General features: G+C 38.7%; 1 protein-coding gene across 3 annotated transcripts in view; it reads left to right on the forward strand.

Annotated features, from left to right (window-relative positions):
• PPP2R2B (protein phosphatase 2 regulatory subunit Bbeta) overlaps nucleotides 1–17,783 on the forward strand; it is a 678,268-nt gene that overhangs the window by 416,148 nt on the left and 244,337 nt on the right. The window lies entirely within an intron of this gene.

Below are 17,783 nucleotides of genomic sequence, written 5' to 3' on the forward strand. Positions count from 1 at the left end.
AAGCCCCATAGGAGAAAATATTTACCAATGATATGACCAAGATTAATATTCCAAAATATATAAACAGCTTATACAATTCAATATCAGAAAAACAAACAACCCATTTAAAAAAATGGACAGAAGACCCATATAGACATTTTTCCAAAGAAGACATACAAGTGTCCAAAAGGCACATGAAAATATGCACAACATTGCTAATCATCAGAGAAATACAAATCAAAACCATGATGAGATGTCACCTCACACCTGTCAGAATGGCTATCGTCAAAAAGACTACAAATAACAAATGTTGTTGAGGATGTAGAATAAAGGGAACTCTTGTACCCCGTCGGTGGGAATGTAAATTGATACAGCCACTGTGGAAAACAATATAAAGGTTTCTCAAAAAACTAAAAATAGAACTACTGTACGACCCAGCAAATCCCACTCCTGGAGTTTCTGAAGAGAACGAAAATAATGATTCAAAAAGAATCATGTACCACAGTAAGCAATAGATGAATGTCCATCAAGAGATGAATGGATAAAGAAGATGTGGGGTGGGTGGGGGTGGGGGTGGGGGGTATATAGACGTGTGTGTGTGTGTGTGTGTGTGTGTGTATATATATGTATACACACAATGGAATATTACTCAACCATAAAAAAGAATGAAATTCTGTCATTTGCAACGATGTGGATAGACCAGAGAGTATTATGCTTAGTGAAATAAGTCAGACGGAGAGAGACAAATGCTCTGTTATCACTTACATGTGGAATCTAAAAAAATCAAATGTATATAACAAAACAGAAACAGACTTATAGATATCGAGAACAGACTAATGGTTACCAGTGGGGAGAAGAAAGGGGGGAGGAGCAAGATAGTGGTCTGGGATTAAGAGGTACAAACTACTATGTATAAAATAAATAAGCAACAAGGATATGTTGTACACCACAGAGAAATATAGACATTATTTTGTAATAGTTTTAAATGGAGTATAATCTATAAAAATATTGAATCTCTGTTGTATACGTGGAACTAATTCTGTAAATCAACTTTACTTCAGAAGAAAGAAAGATAAAGAAAGAAAGAAAAAAGAAAAGAGAAAAGAAAAACAACAATGGGGGACTGAGATACTGGATAACCACGGTGGGACAGCTTTAGATAATCTCAGTTGAGGTGACATAAGATGGAAAATAAAGGATGAAAGTGAGTCAGCCCTACAAAAATTTGGAGAAAGAGTAGATTAATTAGAGGAAATAGCATGTGCAAGAGCCCTGAGGCTCTTGATGGAATGAAAAGAAAATGATGATGGCTGAAGGTTGGTGAGGGGAGGAGAGAGTGGCGTGAGATGAATCTGTAAAGGTGGGCAGAGGCCAGGTCTCCTGGGACTTTGTAAGTCATAGTAAGGAGCTGTAATATTGTTCTAAGTGCTCTGAAATCTAAAGGATTTTAGGGGAAGAGATTTTTTCATTATAAAGATTTCCCTAACCTCAGATCACTATGTAGATGAAAGGTAAAAATTCAGTCAAGTGAAAGGTAGAAGAAAGTTTGTTCTGCACACCTCACAATGTTATTAAAGAGAGAAAGATGGAATAAGGTTTGTGAAAGTTCTGTGATGAGTATAATGACTCATAGATGCAAAGTGATGAAAAGAAAGAAGTGTAGGTGCTAAACCCAGCTGTTTTTGCTGGGCTCTTTTCATAGTGGAATTGCTTTTGAGCTCTTCTTTGTAATGGAATTGCATTTTTCAGTGTCCAGGGTGCTTTGTGAATGGCATCTCAATTTTCTTCTCCAAAAATTAAGTTTCACAGAGTGGAGCTAGGCAGGCAGGTCTTCCACCCTGACTGTGGCTTCTGGATTTCCAGATATGTGGTTGGCTGTTTCTGAAACAAATGCTCGTAGGTGCATAGTGACATCTTGGGGGTCCTGCCAACAGCTTGTTAGTGTGTATGAAGGAGCAAGGATCCAAGGAGGCCAGGGAAGAAGATGGCCTTTTATTTGTGTGGCATTTTGGAATATTTTAATACATCTTTTGAAATCATTGTCTCATGGTCATAATAATTCTGTAAACTAGATGAAGCGAGCAGACACCTCCAAATCATAGAAGAATGCCGAGGCTTTGAGAAATTGAGTCACATGGTTACTTGTGGGCAAAATGGACAATGAGAGTATATCCTCTAACTTGCACTTTTTTCTCTCTTGTGACAGAACACCAGTGACTTATCTGATCTTACAGTCCATTACGAAGCGCCCCTTTTAGGAACGTATAAAATAAAATCTGAGTTCATTGGGACTACATTTCCCTTGGGACTATTTAAAACCTAATCTCCTGTATTCCAGTGCTGCTGAGGGCAGGGAGACAGTTTCATAACCTGTCTTATGATAAAGCAGCTTGATTGCAAGCCCCAAAGTAACTGGGTTTATGTACTTCTCCAGGTACACTGTTCGGTACAATACCAAGTGTCATTAAATAGCTAATAAAAATGATGGAATCAAGACCCTACTTGGTCGTCATTTACAGTCTGACACCTGGATAATTTTCAAGCATTAGGACAGAAAGAATCTGCATTTAAAAATTATTTTAACCTAATTTACTAATTGAGAGTCTAGGAGCCAAAGTTTCTCATAGTTAGTACTTGGCTGTTGTTAGCAGATAAGAAACACGGACCCTTTTTTCAGGTGTGTCATTTTTTTCTTTGCTTTGACTTATGGTTGGAGTGTAGTCTTTTGGAAATGATATAAATAGAAATTTGACCCTAGTATATTTAAAATAGAGGTTCTTAAACTTTCTGGGTGGAGTGGGGTCAGGAGGCCACATGAAGCCCTTTGAGAATTTGATGAAAGCTAAGGTTCCTCTCCACAGGGGGAAAAAGTGCTAAGAAGGCCATAAACATACAATGGGCCGTATAATTTGAGAGAGATCATAGGTTCCCATGAAGTTCATCCCTCAATGGCTGATCAAGCATTTCTAATCAGGAAGATTGAAGAAAATTGCTGTGAACAAGTATGCAGAACTGAGGCACGAATGTGCAGTGCTTCAAGGGGAGGATATTGTATTCCATGCCAGAAATGGAGTATGGTTGTTCAGGCTTCGGAATGACATGGCTAGGGAATGTGGATGAAGCCCTGTTGTCTCAGAGGGCTCACCTTGAAGTTTGTCCAATCCAAATAGGATTTAGAATTTTCAAAGCTTTCTAACCTCAAACCCCTTCTTTACTAGCCTGATCTGATTCCATTTCTGGCCAGTAGCAGGGGGAGCACCAGCTGTCTGGGTTGTGATTACCTCTTGCCCACAGGAAACCTTGGGAGCAGGAATGGTGGGAGAGTGGTTCTCACAGTTGGAAAATACAAACAGTGCGTTTAACCTGGGCTTCTCTTTTCCTTTTTTGGGGAGTGGGTGGTGAGAGGGGGAGACAGAGCCAGTTGGACAGAATAGCTCTTTTAAAAATGCTGCAGTGATACCTAAACCAGTTATCTTTTACTCAGGAGTAGTTAATGCTGCCTTTTGGATGAGATGGAACTCGGGTAGAACTTGTACTAGTGAATAATTCAGGAGTGAAGAGAGGACTACCTGCATTCAGACAGGGGTGTTACTGCATCTAGCTTCTGCTTTGAGTTTTGGTGCATTTGATTCTTATGTACAGGGAGAATAGAAGACCTTGAATAGTCTCCCTAATCTTCAAAAATATCAGCTCAAATCCCACTTTTTTCCCCAAGAGCCTCCTTGACTATGTCAGCTCTTCTGAACCCCAATATTACAGATTCTAATTCATAATTTAATGCTTAAAATAGCATATTGGGGCTTCCCTGGTGGCGCAGTGGTTGAGAGTCCGCCTGCCGATGCAGGGGGCGCGGGTTCGTGCCCCGGTCTGGGAGGATCCCGCGTGCCGCGGAGCGGCTGGGCCCGTGGGCCATGGCCGCTGGGCCTGTGCGTCCGGAGCCTGTCCTCCGCAACGGGAGAGGCCACAGCGGTGAGAGGCCCGCGTAAAGCATAAAAAAAAATAGCATATTGGCCACTATTATTTAATGGATGTGTGCCGTGTTTCTTTTCCTGGTTGTAGCCTCCTTGAGAGTAGGCATTATATCTCTCCCACTAGAGGGTAAGCTTCATCAGGTCAGGGACACATCTAGTTCTTTTATGACTCTGATTTCATCACCATGTCTCATGTATTATAGGCAATAAATAGATAATTTTGAATAAGCAGTTCTAATATTTCAGCATCATTTATAGCTCTGATTTTTATGCTACTTATAACGTACATACTGGTAGTTGAAAAGAAAGGCAGTTTATTTTTGCTTTGCATAAAACCAAATTGGAGTCAAAGTAGGACTGTTTGAAGTGGTTGAATCTGAGACTGATCTTTGAAGTTTGGCTGTCATGGTTGATGGACCTCCCAAAAAACGTGGGGTATTCGGGAAGTGGCTAGGTTTTATGAAACTCTCTGTTGGTTTTATTTTTACTTATGTCCTAGAACTGTACTTTGAAACCACAAGTTGACTCATTGGAGAGATTGATTTGGTTATTCTAAAGACAACGAAAAGAAACGAAGATTTGTCAAGAAACAACTTCAACTTCACCTAAGCACTGGGCTGTGTAATTTTACATGTGTTATCTCGTGTAATTGTCAAAAGAACCCTGCAAACAGTAATGTATTTTCTTCTTTTAGATGTAAAAAGAGATTCAGAGAGGCAGTTAATTTACTTGGACTTTAAGTTCTGTGAGATCCAAGTGTCTGGCACAGAGTCATTCAACTAGATGTTTGTTGAATTAAATTTATCAAAGGGTCTTCGTTCGGGCCTCAGTGGATCAAGGCTGAGTTGAATCCAAAGCTGTTGGTCCTTGAAGCCCATCCTCTTTCTACTACTGCCTCTCCTCTAAGTAGAAATTCTTGTAGAGAAAAAACAGAACCAACATTATTAGCTGGGTTTTACTCTTGCTCTTTGCTCTTTCAACTCAGGCTACGTGAGACTTGAGTTTTCAACATTTGGCCCCAAATATCATTTTCCTCTGTGTGTGCTATTTGCCCAGAGATGATGCTAAAGATAAACTTGACTTCCTGGCAACAACTCAGCCAGGAACTGAGAATTGTTAGAACACACTCTTCCTGATACCCTAAGGAAGCAAAAATAAACATTTGGAAAGAATAAAGTTGCCGAAATGGTAACACTCTTTGCATTTTAAGTCTCTGTCTCCTGCTCTCCAACCCCAGGCTGGGGGGCTAGTGGCCATCCAGACACAGCCAAGAAGTCAGCAAGTTAGAACTTTATCATGTTTTATCATTCCGGTTTGTGGCCTTGTTTTTAACAGAATCCTAGCTCTCCAAGTTGCTGATGACTGTTTCACGTGGTCAGCAAATTTAAAAGTCTTTTCCTAAGCTACAGTAAAAAAAGAGGAGATATTAAGCTTTTTAACAATTTTTATTGGAGTACAGTTGACTTGCAGTGTTGTGTTAGTTTCAGGTGAACAGTAAATTGAATCAGTTATACATATATGTATATCCACTCTTTCATAGATTCTTTTCCCATATAGGTCTTTACAGAGTGTTGAGTTCCCTGTGCTATCAGTAGGTCCTTATTGGTTACCTATTTTATATGCAGTATTGTGTATACGTCAATCCCAATCTCCCAATTTATCCTTCCTGCCCTTTCCCCCATGGTAACCATAAGTTTGTTTTCTGTATCTGTGACTCTATTTCTGTTTTGTAAATAAGTTCATTTGTACCATTTTTTTAGATTCCACATATAAGTGATATTATATGATATTTGTCTTTCTGTGTCTGACTTACTTCACTCAGTATGACAATCTCTAGGTCCATCCATGTTGCTGCAAATGGCATTATTTCATTCTTTTTTATGGCTGAGTAATATTCCATCGTATATACGTACCACATCTTCTTTATCCACTCCTCTGTCGATGGACATTTAGGTTGCTTCCATGTCTTGGCTATTGTAAACAGTGCTGCAATGAACACTGGGGTGCATGTGTCCTTTCAAACCATGGATTTCTCCGGATGTGTGCCCAGCAGTGGGATTGCTGGGTCATATGGTAGTTCTATATTTAGTTTTCTCAGGCACCTCCATGCTGTCTTCCATAACGGTTGTACCAATTTACATTCCCACCAACAGTGTAGGAGGGTTCCCTTTTCTCCACACCCTCTCCAGCATTTATTGTTTGTAGATTTTTTGGTGATGGCCATTCTGACTGGTATGAGGTGATACCTCATTGTAGTTTTGATTTGCACTGATATTAAGTTTTATAGGGGCAAGCTCTAGTTCTTATACATACCTCCCAACTGACACAAATACATGATTTTTAGTTTTTTAGAAATTGCATCTACTTTTTAAGACTCAATTTGAATCTATGCTTTTTTAAATTCAAGTGCTGCATAAATAATGTTTGCTTTTCTGCCGCCCACATCAGCATCAAACAGATGAAGCAAGTGATATCTTTCTGAAGAAGAGTGTTGTGTGGGGCACAATTAGAGCCAGCAGCTCCTAACTAATTAGAAGATTTATGGAGGGAGACTGGAGGTCAATGTGTGGAACAATCTTCTGGTGTTAAGCCTATCAATGAGTGGAAGAGATGGGCTTCGGAGATGGTCCTTTCACAGGGAGGATGGCTATCCACTTTTCAGAAATGTTAAGAGGGTAGAGTGGGGAAGATTGTGCTAAGCCTCTGATGCCCCTTCCTAGTAAAATTTCTTTAATTTTCACTTCCCAAGATGCCCTTTGCCTTTGGACACTAGCTATTTGTTTTTTATTTCAGGGAAACCTTATCAGGAGAGATAGAATGGAGGTCCAAAGGATAGTATATAAGGAATTGTTTAAGATTTGTTAAATAAGCTAGTATATGTTCGTCATAAATACGTTCACATAACACACACACACACACACACAGATGGGGCAGAGGGCAGACACTTCACATATCCTGGGTCCTGTTCCCACTCCTACCTTAACTCTAAGCTGTAGTCTACCCTCATTCCTCTGTCTGTGTCTTCTCCCTCCTGTTCTGTCTGCACATTCCTCTCCCCCTCCCTTCTTCCTAGCTCTGTGATCTTGGGAAATCATTTACCTACTCTGTGCTTTAGCTTCCTCTCCTATAAAATGGAGATATGTGTGTCTCCTTTGCAAATTCATTGTAAATGTTAGAGAGAATGTATGCAGAATACCAACACGGAGTCTGGCAAGTGGGAGGCAGCTGTTTTTATTTTTCTTTCATATATTTACTCAGCAGGTAAAGACTTTAACACCAGGATGGCTATATTCTAGGCTCACTTTTAGGGAAACAAACAGAGGACCTTCTCACAAGGGGCTCATAAAATAATGAGAAAGACATTCTTTTACTGCAGGGTGGGACACAGGGCTAGGGAGGAAGCTTATGCGAGAATTCAGCTCAGATACCCAGATTCCTCATGAATCAACTTCTGTGATTCCTCTATCCTGGAGGCAATTCTTCCCTCTTTTGCACTTCCTAGAGGTGTGCTATCCAATAAGGTCGCCACACTTGTGGCTACTGTGTACTTGAAATGTGCTTATTTCATTTGAGATGTGCTGTGTCAGGTACACACCAGACTTCAAAGACTTAGTACAAAAAAGAAATAAATAGCTCGTTAATAACATTTTAATATTGGTTACATGTAAAGAATGATATTTTGGATATATTGGGTTAAATAAACTATAAAATAATTAAATTGTAAAGTTAATGAAAGGTAATATTTTCTCTTTTTTTTTTGCTTTTTAATGTACTTACTAGAAAATCTGAAACCACATATGTGGCTCACATTTTCTCTTGGTCATGCTGTCCTAGTGCGTCACTGTGCCACTTCATGGTCCCATGATTTTCTTCTCCCATCCCCCGTATGACTCCCTAACGAATTTGTCATGTGGATTATTTTTGCTTCTAAATTATAAAGTCCTCCAGGACACTACAGCTATTATTAATACTGCCATTTGTTATCATAGCACCTAACATCAAGTCTTCAATACATATTGGATGGATGGATGGATACATGGACGGGAACTCTATATCCTGAGGCCTGTGAGCTTTAGAGGAACATAGTTTCTTACTGTGTTTTATGCAGAAGGCAAGTTTAGTGGCTGCAGGTGGTCAAAAAGTCAGGTAGTACTGTACCAATTATACAATAAAGATCTGACCACAAGGCTAATCAATATGTCCTAAGACTACGTCTGTGTCTGCAGCTAGCTCTGTGACCTTTGGCAACGACTTGTTTCTACAAGGAACAGTTTTCAGAATTGCACAAATGTTTGTGTTTTGCAAATGACAAATATCTGGCTGCCCCTCATTAAGCAAAGCCACAGAACCTCCAAGACACCTTCCCCCTGAAGAGTAAGAGTCCAGAAGTAGGGAGAGCAGCAGTTGCTAAGGATTCATCTCAGGAGAGCAGGCAAACAGCTCTCATCCAGGAGCTAAACAGGATCAACTCAACTATACAAAAATATACATGGAGTCCATTGAGCTGCAGTTTGAAACAGGCTCACCTCATTCTGACTCAGCTCCTTAAACAAAGGAAATCAGAAAATAAACACAGTTCTTGCCATGGTTTCCAATACTATAATCTTGACAAAACACCCTTGTGTAGGAGACTTGCCAGTGCATTGCTACCATATGGTTATAGATGGGACTTTCTTTTTTTAAATATTTATTTATTTATTTGGTTGCACTGGGTCTTAGTTGTGGAAGGCGGGTTCCTTAGTTGTGGCAGGTGGGCTCCTTAGTTGCGGCAGGCAGGCTTCTTAGTTGCAGCACGCAGGCTCCTTAGTTTTGACATGCAAGCTCTTAGTTGCAGCATGCATGTGGGATCTAGTTCCCTGACCAGGGATCGAACCCAGGCCCCCTGCATTGGGAGCATGGAGTCACATCCACTGTGCCACCAGGGAAGTCCCGAGACTTTCTTTTTTTTATGTTTTTAAAAAATTTATTTTATTGAAGTATAGTTGATTTACAATGTGTTAATTTCTGCTGTATAGCAAAGTGATTCAGTATATATATATATATATACACACATTCTTTTTCATATTCTTTTCCATTATTGTTTATCATAGAATATTGAACACAGTTCCCTGTGCTATACAGTAGGACCTTGTTGCTATCCATTCTGTGTAGTAATAGTTTGCATCTGTTAATCCCAGACTTCCAGTCCCTCCATTACCTACCCCTCCAGCCCCCCACACTTGGCAACCACAAGTCTGTTCTCTATGTCTGTGAGTCTGTCTTTATGTCTGTGAGTCTGTTTCTGTTTTGTGTCATATTTTAGCTTCCACATATAAGTGGTGTCATATTGTATTTGTCTTTCCCTTTCTGATTTACTTCACTTAGTATGATAATTTCTAGGTCAATTCATGTTGCTGCAAATGACATTATTTCATTCTTTTTTATGGCTAAGTAATATTCCATTGTGTGTGTATACACATACATATACATATGTGTGTGTGTATATGTATATATATATATATATATATATCTCACATCTTCTTTATCCGTTCACCTGTCGATGGGCATTTAGGTTGTTTTCACGTGTTGGCTGTTGTGAATAGTGCTGCTATGAACACAGGGGTGCAGGTATCTTTTTGAATTAGAGTGTTCTCTGGCTATATGCCCAGGAGTAGGATTGCTGGATCATATGGCAACTGTTAGTTTTCTGAGGAACCTCCATACTGTTTGATGGGATTTTCTTATCCCATTAGCCAGAGACATCCCCCAGTGAAGAGCCTTAAGAAGTTTATGGTGGGCCACAGTACGCATTGTAAGAGGTTTCACAGGAGTTCATACTCCAAGTGGGTGGGGGATATGTGTGTGGTAAGTGTAGGGAGAGAGAATTTTTTCATCCATTTGAGAATTTAGCAACTGGTATATCAACTACCGTGGGCTTGTTGGCCGTTGAATGGGCAGGGAGTAATGAACAGAATTACTTGTAGACCAAATAGTGAAGTTTCTGTCAAAATTTGGAAAATAACAATGATAATGAAAATAATAGTTATTGAGTGTTTATTACGTGTTAGACATATTGTTGAGTATTAAATATGAATTCTTGCATTTATATATCACAGACAACCCAGTGAGGTTGGTGGTATGAGTATCACCTTCTCACCCAGGCTTAGGAAGTTTTTTTTTTTTTTTTTTAGTTTTTTGCCATACGCGGGCCTCTCACTGTTGTGGCCTCTCCCCTTGCGGAGCACAGGCTCCGGACGCGCAGGCTCAGCGGCCATGGCTCACGGGCCCAGCCGCTCTGCGGCATGTGGGATCTTCCCGGACCGGGGCACAAACCCGCGTCCCCTGCATCGGCAGGCGGACTCTCAACCACTGCGCCACCAGGGAAGCCCAGGAAGTTTTTATAACTTAACCAAAAGTGACACAGCTTACAACTGTTGGAGCTGAGACTCTTAACCCCGATCATTAGGCTGTAATAACGATAATATACAGGGTATCTTTGCAGAATTAGCAGCATCTGTTTTCCTTACAATAAAGCAGTTTCTGGTTAATGACATTAACAGGAGGGGACATTCTGTCACCCTTCACCACAAATGATGAATTTTTACTGGTTATCTGTGCTATGCAACCTAAGAGAGAGAGGGAACGTGGCATAGCGGAAGGTGAAACTGGAGTCTGGGCCAGGCTCTGCCAGCTGGCCACATTTCTGGGCCTGTTTCTTCCTCTGTAGACTGCGAGGACTGGAATACACTTTCCAAATATAATATATGAAAAAATCATATAATAGTAAATCATATTGTTCATCATGAACATTTCTTCTGCTAGAGTGTAACTACAAATGGGTCAATAGGTCCTTAAAATGTTTTGAGATCATCTTTTATTCTGATTTCTGAAATCCAGTTTTGGAACACAAAGCAGTTTGACCTTTCTGAAAAATCATAAAGATTTATGACTTTTCATGTGGCGAATGCAGTCAGTATTACTTACAGCTCTGAGCCTTGAGAAAGAAACCTGATAACAAGGATGTTAGGTGAGTTGACACGAGTGCGATATTTATAGCTAAACCAAAACAAAAGCGCTTTGAAATCACTCAGTTCATCAAGAAAGGCATGTAAAGCAGGGGTGAAGACTTTCAGCTCTTGATTCAGTTAGAATAATTCTAGATTTAGCTCTGCGACTAAATAATCAAGTCACCATTCTGTCAAAATGCCAGTGTCGTCATCTGTGTAAAACATGAATAATAATAATGGGACTTACCTCCATAGAGTTATTACATGAATGAAATGGATTATGGATGTAAAACATCTAAGACCTTACCCTATGCATTGCACAGCCTCAGTAAGTGTTAGCTGCTCCACTTACTAGAAGGCAAGTAATTTACCATGTATAACAAGTATCCTTTTTTAAAACTCTAGATATCATAACATTATGTTTTACCATGGAGATCATTAGGCAATAGATAAATGTCACCGGAGAAGTTATATGAGCATTTCACCTGGTCTATTTTGGAACCACATAAGCTAAAACCCTAGGATGTGGATAGAAAGGGTAAACATTTCTTAATTTTAAAGAGGTAAACTGATTCATATAATGAGTCATCTCTAATTTCCCCTAATTTCCCTACAGTATTATGTGAAAATAAGTACAGTTTCACACACTGAATATTATTTGGTTCTTTGGATGTCGACTATTGATTGTTAGGAGACAAGGGGATCAATAATAATAAATGTTTGAAGTTGTCAGCTGTGGTGCTGTTGGGAGGATGGGAAGAGAGAGAGAGGGAAGGAGAGGGAGAGACAGACAAGAGAGACAGAGACAGACACACGGCTGCCTGACAGAGCACTTTGTGATCCATCTCATTACTTCCCATTCACCAGAGCTTAATGTAAAAATGCCTCAGCGAATGGAGAAGCTGTTTCAACAGGTCTTCCCCACAGTAAGTAAGGTGTCAAGGTTTTATAACCACTGGATGCCCTGAAGTTAGACACTGCCTTGTCACATTGAAGGCAAAGCCTGGGAAGAAAATGGCGTATTTCCATATTGCCAGTGTCCCAACAGGCAGGGGGAATTTGGTGTGATGATACAGACAGGTTTTGTTTCAAGGCAGCCTAAGAACTTGGCTTACTCAGATCCTTGCATGTGCTCTTGCTGTGACTAGTGTGAAAGGCTAAAGATGACAATGAAATTATTAGCTAGTTAGTAAACATTACATGAGAGGGAAAGTAGCACAGAAAGATCTCCCTGCTACTTAGGAATGTAGGTTAAAAAAAAATCCCTTTGTGGAATGTGCTCAGTCGAAGCTCTGCCTGCCGCACACATGTGTAAAGTGTTCTTTTGGATGATGAGCTCGATCTGTTGGTGTTGAAAGCATTTGAAAGTGATGAGCTTATGTGGCCATTTCAGAAATAATGCTAGAAACGAAGTAACAAAAGCAAAAGCAGCCTGTGAAGTATCTGCTGGAAGTAACTGGAAATGTTTTAAGTAGTTGGCTCTCTGGTATTAACAAAAGTATGACAACGAGGATGAATGTATCTCCCTTCTCTAGTTGGGAGAGAGTATGTGATGTGTACACCTCAATTGTTTTATGAAATGATAGTATGGTAACAAGTCACCTAATGACCTTGGAAACAATAAATAATAAAGCTGGTATACAGAAGAGGCCATTGGTTAATTATGATACGTGATACATGCAGCCTGGCTAACCAAACTGAAAGAAGAGTGAACTAATGTTTGTTAAGATTCAGGCACTGCACTTGTGCTTTATATACATTATTGCATTTAAATGTCGCATCAACTTTATTGATTATGGATATGATTATGATGAGGGACCCATAATAGCTAATTTCCACGCAGGAGTTAGCCTGTGTCAGATAGTGTGTTAAGCATATGACATAAATTATCCAATTTAGTTATCACATTCCTATAAGGTGTGGGAGATTAATTACAGTTAGCTCCATTTTACAGATGAATAAACTGAGGAATATTGATCAAATTCTCCCAGCCAGGATTCAAACCCAGATCTTTCTAACTTTTAGAAGCACTGTGCATGTAGTAGTAATAAAAATGAAATATAAAGAAATAATAAAGAAAAAGAAGACATCTGTTGAGTGTTCACTGTGTACCAGGCACTGAACTATATGTTTTGCATAGAATATCTTATATAACACTCACGATCCTACCATACCTATTTTATTGCTGAGAAAATAGAGGCTTAAGAACTTGCCCACTTTTATACAACTAGTAAGACGTAGACAAAGATTGTGAGCTCACTGCAGTATGACTCTAAAGCCTAAACTGTTAACCAATTTGCCCATAATAAAAATAGATAGTCATAAATTAGGAGTATTTTTTTATTTTAAAAAGAAAAGAGAGTGCTTCTCTAATGTAAACACAGTTACATGAATAAATAGGGGCTCATGGGATAGAACCTGGATTCTCTGGATAGTTTGAGACATCCTGGATTCCTTACCCATCTGTTTGAACCTGTCACCTTTGCTTCTTTTGTATAGGTCAGTTTTATTTGCTTTGTTTTCAGAACTCTTTACATGATGTCTCTATGAAATAGGTTTCAGGTACTTAACACACCATTCCCCAGTTTGCCTGGAATTTCCTTAAAGTATGCGAGCAGAGAGAGTTCCCATCGCTAAGCCCCAAAGTCTTAGCTGAGTCTGTACTGCTTGCCTTTAGCTGTGCTTGGCTTCATAAGAACAATGTGATTCTACTCATGTTGCAGATCAAATAAGAAGATATGCTAATCCCCTGCCCATTTTTTAATGATGATGTTTCCCATTGCGTACAGGCATTCCCATTCATATTTCTATACTTAAAAAACACAGAACTCATATTTTATGCAACTTACAAAGGTACCCCCACCAGAATAATTTAGCCATTCAGTTTTGTTATGAATCACATATTAAAAAATAGTTTCCCCCTTTTATCACCTGACAGATTATTAAAACTTTTTTAAAAGTAAAAGATTGGCGTTTACAAAACTTTGGTCCCAAAGAATCATGACATGACTTTAAGCATAGTAGCTGTGTCGCTCTTCTTTTTGCAGTGTATTTTTCTTACTCTCATTAGAATAAAGATAAGCTGAGACCATAGTCATGTTAAATCACATTAAACAGTCTTATTTTCTTTTAGTCTTTTCTTTCTATAAAGAAATGTCTAATGTGTTATTCAGTCTATTTGTTGTCCCTTTTTCTCTGTGTTAGAGAAAATATTTCTGATTCAGAAGACTGTCCAGTATCAAAGTTAATTATTTTCCTTAATTAATTACCAAATTGTTTTATTTCTGATTTTCTGTATCAGTATTTCATTTTACTAAGTCAGGGTTGTTAAGTCATCTGAATGTTTTTGTCTTTGTAACCTGCATGAGGAGTTCCTTGAACAATAGAAACGGTGATAAATCACATGTAGTTTGAACCAGAACTGAGAATTCCAAAGGAAACATTTTTTTTCCTCGGACAGTTTGGCCTGCAACAAAGCAGGATTGTCATGTTTTTAGTGTTGTCTGTTTTGTGTTGGAAAAAAAATAGATCATCTTTTTGTCTATACAGTCACTCTGTGGTATTATCTCCATCTGGCTGTCTCTACAGCCCTGGGCCTCTTAGCTCTGAGTAAGTGTGTATCAGCAGCTATTAATAGCCAAATTCTACAATAGTCTGCTGTCACAGATGGAATCTGAGCTTCTGAAGACTAAGACCATAAAAACTCATTACAAAGAAAGAGGTACATTCTTAGGCACTTAATGCAATTAAACTATAAATAATGAGCACTTTTAAAGGAATATACCAGCCCCTGATTCTGGTTTGTGGATTTGGTCATTGATTTGGTCCTTGATACATAAGCTTTTCCTTTATGATGGTGTGTGGATCTGTAGTAATAACTGAAACACTGTATGTAAACTTGCAAGAGAATATCTTGTTTTAGAAAAAAAAGTAATATTTAACTTGAGGGTATAATAGAAAATTCCATCACAACAAATAAAAGGGGGGAAAAAAACCTTTGAACTAAAGAATGTATTATTCATCATGGACCATAGAATCCATGGAGGTGTGCATGTCCATGCAGGAGAGGTTGCTTCTTAACCCCCTGTGACTATTGCAGGGACCAAGACACCCACCATGAAAGAAAGCATCTTTGACTGTTTTTTTCTCTCTCTCTCTCTCTCTCTCCCTCTCCCCCTCCCCCTCCCCAAATATATCCATGGAAACTCCCAGCTATTTTCCCCCTAGGCAAGGCAGAGCTTGCTCCCTCTAAAGGAACTGTCTTAGTATTTCTGGTTAAGAGTATAGGAAGAAGATGGAAAAAGGAATTAAAATCTATTTCTGGACCCTCTTTCCCTGTGATCCCCTTGCTTCTCTAGTATTTACCAAAAGAATTAAAGGATTTATTAAATCAGATTAACTACAGTGTCATCTGTTCTATACACAGTAATATCAGAGATGCAGCGAGGCTAGGAAAATGAAAACCCAGTGCTGTGCCTGGAATTGATTCTTTATCAATACTTATTGTATAAATGAAACGGAGAAATTTCCTTTATTTTCTCATTAGGTTAGAATGTAGGTTTTATGAGGGTGGGACCATATTGGTTTTGTTCACTTCTCTATCTCCGGCATCTGCTGCAGTAAGTATTATTGAAGAAATAAATGTATCAAGTTAAAGCAGCTTGTGAGCTCTTGAAAAGGGTTCATATAAATTCCTTCTCAGTTCTGTGCTGACATACAATTCCTCAATATTTTCTTGATAGGAAACCTTTAGAAAATAATGTATTCTAAGTGCCCTTTTCCCTTTTATTTCTATGTAAGTTTTTATGACCCATGCTGCCTTTTTTTAATACCTAAAAACAGAATCCCCAAACATGAATCTCCTATGGTACTTTGAAAGTGATTCTCATGTCAAATAGTATAAATTCATTTAGGAACACAGTTAATCCACTTGAACTAGATTTGAAATTTTCTACCAGTAGCTGTTGGGGTAACGGTGAGGGTATGGGCGTTCAGTGTAGGGTGAGAATCCCTGTCAGTTCAGCTGGCTCATTTATTCATTTCTTCATTTGTTCCAACTATTACATAATCCCCTATTATGTGCTTGACACAAAGGATACAATAGTGAGTATGACAAAAAATAGCCCTCATTTCGTGGATCTAATGAGGATCCATAAGAGGATGGGGAGAAAGCAGGAATTCAACAACCAATTTCAGGGAAGTATAGAAACTGCCAACTTGAGTTCAAATAGTTATTGAGCCCCTATGATGAATCAGTCTCCAGTAAGGTTAAAGAAATAAGGTATAAATGAGTTAATAACTATACCTTATTATTATATGTTAAATAGCTATGTGAGAAAATGGAGATACATCCCAGGACAGTAGAGGGTTTGTTGAGAAATGCGTGGTATAGTTAGAGGTGATAGGAATTCAGAGAAAGATTAAATTACTAGAATTGAAGCCACCTGTGCATATTCATAGAGGAAGGAGAATATCGACTAGGTCTTTAAGAATGGAAAGGGTTTAGATGGAGATGGAATTCCACAGTAAATGCAATTTTAAAATAATGTAATTGTTAAAGTTGCTGACTTTTGAGTTCTAATAGAAAAACAAAACCCACACCAAATACATCTTATCTGAATCCCTTTATGATGCAAGGAAATAACTTCTGAGTGAAGGTACTGAATTGGTCATTTGTAAGTCAGTGATTCCAGGAGCCTATTCTCTTGAATTGTTGCCTCATGTGATCTGGGGAATTTACCTTGGGTTAGAACTCATAAGGCAAAGATTGCAGTAAAGACTTGTTTTCATTATCACCTCTAATGTGCTAGATAATGTGATCTCAAAAGTTCTCCTCCAGTGTAAGGGACCTAAGGAATTCTGGCCAACTTCTAAGTTAACCCCAGTCCAAAGAACCCATTCAGTTATAGAGGGCTGTAGGCATGATGGTTAAGAGAATAAGCTTTGGATTCAGAATAATCTGGTTTCAAACTTCGGCTATACTACTCTTTGTTGCTTTGGGCAGGTTATTTAATCTCTCCTACATTAGTTACTTTATTTACAAAATGAGAGTGTTCAGATTAAATTAGATAATCTATGTGTACATAGCATGCTGACTGGGGCATTGTTTCAGTGAATGACAAGTACTGGAAAGATGGCGATGATGATAAGCCTGGAGATGACTGAGCATTTGGATCTTAATTTTTGAATGTTTTACTGGAGTCTGAATTTCAGTTTCCAACTTTGTCTGCCTTCTAGGTCAGTCTCTCCCTAAATTTATAAACTCCTAATATTCCTCAGGCATGAGATTTAAAAATAATTATCTTAATTATTCTGAATTCCATAGGCCTGTTTGGAATTAGAAAGACAACAAAAACTTTAACTGTGAATGCTGTGTCAAGAATATTTGCTGTATGTGATACCAAAAAAAAGCCGGCATGGTAAATGCTTACAATTTTAATGCTCATTACAGTTTTCAAAGCACTGTAAAATGTAGCATTGTACTGGACCCTCCCAAAATGTTAGTGATTGCCTCTTTTTACACATAAGGAAGCTGAGGCACTGAGAATAACTTGACTCAATCAAGTTACCTAGCTAGTAAGTGGTGGAGCCTAAATTTGAATCCAGATATTTTAACAAGTCCACGAGTATTTCCATGACCCTTGAGCTTACAGTCCATTTGGAGATACAGAACACTTATTTAACAGAGAATAATGCCAGCAAATTCAACTTAATATGTCTCATTGTGGTTAATATCTAAAAGTACAAAGAGTAAAAATGAGAGATTTTAGTGAGATAGCGTAATCAGAGCTTTCTAGGAAATCCAAGTACTCTGTGTGTGTGTGTGTGTGTGTGTGTGTGCGCGCGT

The sequence above is a fragment of the Phocoena sinus genome, chromosome 3 (assembly GCF_008692025.1).
Source record: "Phocoena sinus isolate mPhoSin1 chromosome 3, mPhoSin1.pri, whole genome shotgun sequence".
In the NCBI taxonomy this organism is placed as follows: domain Eukaryota; kingdom Metazoa; phylum Chordata; class Mammalia; order Artiodactyla; family Phocoenidae; genus Phocoena; species Phocoena sinus.